Source organism: Trachymyrmex septentrionalis, unplaced genomic scaffold (genome assembly GCF_001594115.1).
Source record: "Trachymyrmex septentrionalis isolate Tsep2-gDNA-1 unplaced genomic scaffold, Tsep1.0 scaffold194, whole genome shotgun sequence".
Classification (NCBI taxonomy): Eukaryota; Metazoa; Arthropoda; class Insecta; order Hymenoptera; family Formicidae; genus Trachymyrmex; species Trachymyrmex septentrionalis.
This window is the reverse complement of record NW_017305114.1, coordinates 5,929-12,013: the sequence shown is the minus strand read 5'-3', so window position 1 is coordinate 12,013 and position 6,085 is coordinate 5,929.

Genomic DNA, 6,085 nt, shown 5'->3' with positions numbered 1-6,085 from the left:
TTTTTTTTTTTAGCTTCTACCGGACAACACAACGATCAATTCTGAAGTGTACTGTCATCAGCTGGACAAATTGAATGATTCACTTAAACAGAAAAGGCCAGAATTGATCAATAGAAAAGGTGTAGTGTTCCACCAAGATAATACGAGACCTCATACAAGTTTGGTAACTCGCCAAAAGCTTTTACAGCTTGGATGGGATATACTGCCACACCCATATTCTCCAGATCTGGCACCTTCTGATTATTATTTGTTCCGGTCTCTACAAAATTTTTTAGACGGTAAAACCTTTACTTCAAATGAGGAAGTCAAAAATCACCTGGATCAGTTTTTTGCCAGCAAAGAACAAAAATTTTATGAGCGTGGAATCATGCTACTGCCAGAAAGATGGCAAAAGGTATTGGACCAGAATGGACAATATATAATTCAATAAAATATTTATTCACTATAAGAAAATCGTCTTTCATTTTCATAAAAAAAAAACGAAATTACTTTCCGAACACCCTAATAATAGCAGCTGTATGCATTAATGAATGTACAAATTTAAAAAGAAAATATAAAGAAAGTGACTTTGGGTTGATCCTTTATTTAAAAGATGACGTGAATATGGATTAAACAAAATTATGATTAAAAAATTATCAGTGAATAACCGGTTATATGCTTCTATACATCCATAAGTCGAAATGCTTTTTTTATCTATGATCATTTCACATATGCGACAAGTATGTGCAACAGTCATTTGAAAATTTCATGAAATTAAACAAATAATAACAAATAATACAATGATTAAATAATAATACAATAATTAAATCAAGTATAATGTATGAAGCAATCATAAAGAAAAGTATGAATAAAATTAGTATAAATAAAATTGGAAATAAAAATAAAAATAATCAGAATTAAATGAGGTAAAATCGCATGCAACAAATTTTTTATTGATAAGAAATTTGTATTCATTTATTTATTTATTGTGATAATTTAGTGAAAACATCCTCTGCGAGAATACTGCAGGATACGTTACATATCCTACATATTTCGAGTAAAATTTTTCTCGGAAAGAATATTTTGGAATATAGCTTAAGAAAATATCTTTATTATACTTCATCCTGTTGTTCCATGTTAAATCTTTGCATAAGAGCGATGTTGCTAAAAGTTGGATTAATCCAACTTTTCAACGGTGTCGCTGCCGCAATTAGTACTGACCAATCACAAGAGCTTTCCCGTAGATCACCCACTTTGATTTTGATTTATAATACATTTTCACCTTTCTGTATACTATATACGAGGGTCGTTCGAAAAGTCCGTGCAAAGTCACTGCTGATGGCACTACTGGCGCGTATCAAGGTTAGATTTAGTTAGTAGCATCTCTTGGAGATTTATAATTTATAATTTCATCAAAGGTGACCGTTGATGTAGACATGTTATCATCATTACAAGAAATCGACGAATAATGTGATCAATACAAAACATTATGCATTGACATACGACCACAATTCACGATTCGCGACTCGGTTCAGCCCATACAAAAACATAAAGCCGTAACCAGTAAGCGAATTGCCCAATCACAATACAGACCGTAATGCCAGTAGCGTATCTTATGATTTTCTTATTGATTACGTCTTACATTTTTCTATGTGCTCCCGGCTTTACGACCATTATTGTGCAGAGGCTCTAAGTCATGTGACTGTCTTCCGATTGATTGGTCATAAGCACCGAACTATATATACACTGGAATGGCCATCAAGAAAAATTTGTGGCCACAATTAATCAGCCGCCATTTTAGTTAAGACGATATTTGAGCGAATCAGTAACGTTCGCGCACGCGCTGCGATCGATGTATGGAAATTTATATGGACATGAATGGTATGTAAACAAAAATAATGTCACTTCAATAATATCATTTTCATAATATCATTTTATTAGTACATTCAATAAAATTAATAATTTTTTTCATATCCTACATCATTAACACATGTGCAGGAATTGATTTAATATAAAAATTTTTACCTATGAAATGATATGCCATTTTTACTTCTCTGCTCACACCTAGGTACACAACACTTCATGTTGATGCTTTGCACATTTTATAGTCACGCGATTTTATAATCTTTCAAAGTAATTTTTCAATTTATTACCTCACACACGATGATCTTGCTGACATACGCGTCTCACTCTTTGATTATATAACTATGGACTGTTAGTTGGTTTTTTCACGCTGTACCAATATGAAAAGTGAAATGGCGAATCTCTACTTTGATGATATATCGTTAATTCACGTATAGTATAAATCTAAGTTTATCAGTTCATGCTTGATATATACGTAGGCTGCTGGAAAAGTTTCTGCAATCTAGTACTTCCAGTGATGCCAACGTTCTGCTACTATCATATCCGTAAAATTAGACGTTTTTAACCTATAATTCAATTGACAGTTTGTACCCAAGCCAACTAGTTTTGTTTGCATAGTATTTTAAAAGAAGTTATTTTGTAAGAAAATGGAAATTTCGCGTGAAAATTTTCGGGCAATGATTTTTTACGATTACAAATGTAATCTAACTCCGAAACAATGCATCGATCGACTTCATTTGACTTTTGGGGATGAAGCACCATCCAATAGAACTACTGTTTATAATTGGTTTGCCGAATTCCAGCGTGGACGTAGTCCTTTCTTAGTGATGAATTCCGTGAAGGTCGTCCATCCATATCTGTTGTTGCCATTAATGTTGATGCTGTGCGTGAAATGATTGAGCGAGACCGGCATATAACATACAGTGAAATTCAGGCATCCTTAGACATTGACATGAAAGCAATACATACGATTTTGCATGATCACTTGACCGTACGGAAACTATGCAGTCGTTGGATCCCACACAATTTGACCGAAGCTCAAAAACAGACTCGTGTTAAATGGAGCAAAGAAATGCTCAAGAAATTCAACCGAGGTCGGTCAAATTTGATCTACCACATCGTTACTGGGAACGAAACATGGATCTATTCGTATGAGCCCGAAAGTAAACAACAATCCACTGTTTGGGTATTTCAAAATGACCCGAAACCAACAAAAGTTGTTCGTTCACGCAGTGCTGCCAAGCAAATGATTGCTTGTTTCTTCGGTTATATCGGACATGTGACAATCGTGGCTTTAGAGGATCGAAGGACTGTAAATACTGATTGGTATACAACAATTTATTTGCCAGAAGTCATAAATGAAATGCGTAGGACAAACCGAAATCATCGCATCATCCTTCATCATGACAACGCCAGCTGTCATACAGCACGTTGATTTTTTATCCAGTAATAATGTCGAATTGATGATTCATTGTCCGTATTCATCTGATTTATCACCTAATGACTTCTTTTTGTTCCCAAACATTAAAAATAAGATGCGTGGTGAGCGATTTGAGTCGCCTGAAGTAGCTGTTGAAACATTTCGTACACTGATTTCTGAGGTTACAGCCTTAGAGTGGAAAAAATGCTTCGAAAATTGGTTCGAGCGTATGCAAAAATGTATCGATCTTGAAGGTGAATACTTCGAAAAATAATAAAGCCATTTACCGAATTTTACATGTTTTTTTTTCATATTGTTTGCAGAAACTTTTCCAGCAGCTTACATATTTCAATTTCATAAATAAAAAAAAAGAAGTTACTATCCAAGTTTGGCCGGAATCGTCATCATTTCGATGGCGAGTGCCATACAAAATTAGAAGAAGATCAAAGAAAAGAAAGAAATTAATAATAACATTTTACTTCGAAATAAAATTATTTTATGAAGGGAAATGCATCACAATATCTAAACAAAAAAATCTTTTGAGACATACATTAATGAAAGCTGTAATTTTTAGCGGTCAATAATATAGTATAACATTATTTGTATAAATAACAAAAATTTAAAGAATTTTTCTCTTCCTATATAAAATAAATAACAATAAATAAAGGGCAAAGTAAGAGTCAGCGCATTTCTTTAAAAAAAGTCATACAATTAAAAGAATAAATTATAAATACAGAAAAAATAAAAAAGAAGAAAAGATATACGAGGTCTGTTCAAAAAGTATCGCGAATTTTGAATTTCCGCGGGTTACGTATATTCGATTTTCGATTTTTTGTGGCGTTATGTTGGTACTCATGTCTCTCACTTATGCCGACAAGTTCGGCCTTTTTGAATGTTCAGTTAATTTTTGACAGCTGCTTTGCTTGCACGTGTTTTGGCTCGTCTTCGATTTTTGCCTATTCCAAAAAATGGATCAAAGAATCTGTATCAAATTTTGTGTGAAAAACAAAATTAAGTGCGCGGACGCATTCCGAATGTTGACTGTGGCATATGGTGAAGCTACCTTGAACCGAAGCAACGTTTATCGGTGGTACAAAATGTTCTCAGAGGGCCGAGAAGATGTGAACGACGAAGAGCGTGCCGGACGCCCGAGCACGTCAACAACAGACGAAAACATTGATGAAGTGAAGAAAATAGTATTGGCCAATCGTCGAATCACCGTTAGAGAGGTTGCTGAGGACCTAAACATATCGATTGGCTCGTGCCATTCGATTTTTACCAATGATTTGGGCATGAGACGGGTCGCCGCGAAATTCGTACCAAAATTGCTCAATTTCGACCAAAAACAGCATCGCATTAACATTGCTAAGGAGCTGTTGGACTCTGTCCGCGACGACCCAAATTTGCTCCAGAGGGTCATAACTGGTGACGAATCATGGGTTTATGGTTATGACGTGGAAACCAAAGCTCAATCATCCCAATGGAAGCTGCCGCACGAGCCAAGACCGAAAAAAGCGCGCCAAGTTCGGTCGAATGTGAAGGTTTTGCTTACAGTTTTCTTCGATTGCAGGGGCGTGGTGCATCATGAGTTCTTGCCACAGGGTAGAACGGTCAATAAGGAATATTACCTGCAAGTTATGCGCAATTTGCGCGAAGCAATCCGCCAGAAACGCCCGGATTTGTGGAAGAACAAAAATTGGCTTTTGCACCATGATAACGCCCCTGCTCACACATCGTTGCTTGTGCGCGAATTTTTGACCAAAAACAACACACTAATGATGCCGCAGCCACCGTATTCCCCAGATCTGGCCCCCTGTGACTTTTTCTTGTTCCCGAAACTGAAGAGGCCCATGAAAGGACGACGCTACGCTACGATTGAGGAGATAAAGACGGCATCGAAGGAGGAGCTGAACAAGATCACAAAAAATAATTTTTTGAAGTGCTTCGAGGATTGGAAAAAACGTTGGCACAAGTGTATAATATCTGATGGGGATTACTTTGAAGGGGACAAAATAGATATTTATGAATAAATAAATAATTTTTGAAAAAACACAAAATTCGCGATACTTTTTGAACAGACCTCGTATAATAAGAAATAAAGGTAAAAATAAAATACAACATTAAAAGTTTTGGCTACCGGATTGAGCCCACTTCAGACGTTAAAACATATTGGAATAAACAGTATTACAAATAATTATCGCAAATGTCACAAAATAGCGACTTTTTTCCCAAATAAAAATAACAATGATGACGCCTTCCCCAAATAATTTCTAATCGATTCCATTCATAAAAAATATTAAATAAAATCGCTGTGTGTGTGTGTCTGCTAACTTGACCGTATGATAAAATTTATTAATAACAAAAAAAATACTATTATCAAAATGTTTAAATACGTTTCCTAAATTTCCTCAAACAATTCTCAAATCACGTAACATAAAACGTACGCACGCACGCACGCACGCATGCACATGATGCGCAAATCCGACCAGCAACCTTCCCGTGGTGCGCAGCGAGTAATGCTAATGTTGGCGATAATTAAATAAAATGCATAAGTAAGTTTGATACATTATAACTCTAAAAAATAAATCGTATAGGTTTTTTTTAATTTGCAAGAAAAAAATTCATACTTTACAATACATACTTTACTGGTAATCATGATATTTACGTTAAAAATTTACTCTACCCTGTGGAATGCGTCAAATTATGCAAATTTCTTAAAAAAAAAAAAAAAAAACGTTCTTATTTTAAAAAAATGCCAGGTAGGGATAAGGATATATTCAAAATCTGTGAAAATTTCATAAAGTATTATATAAACTTTACCAT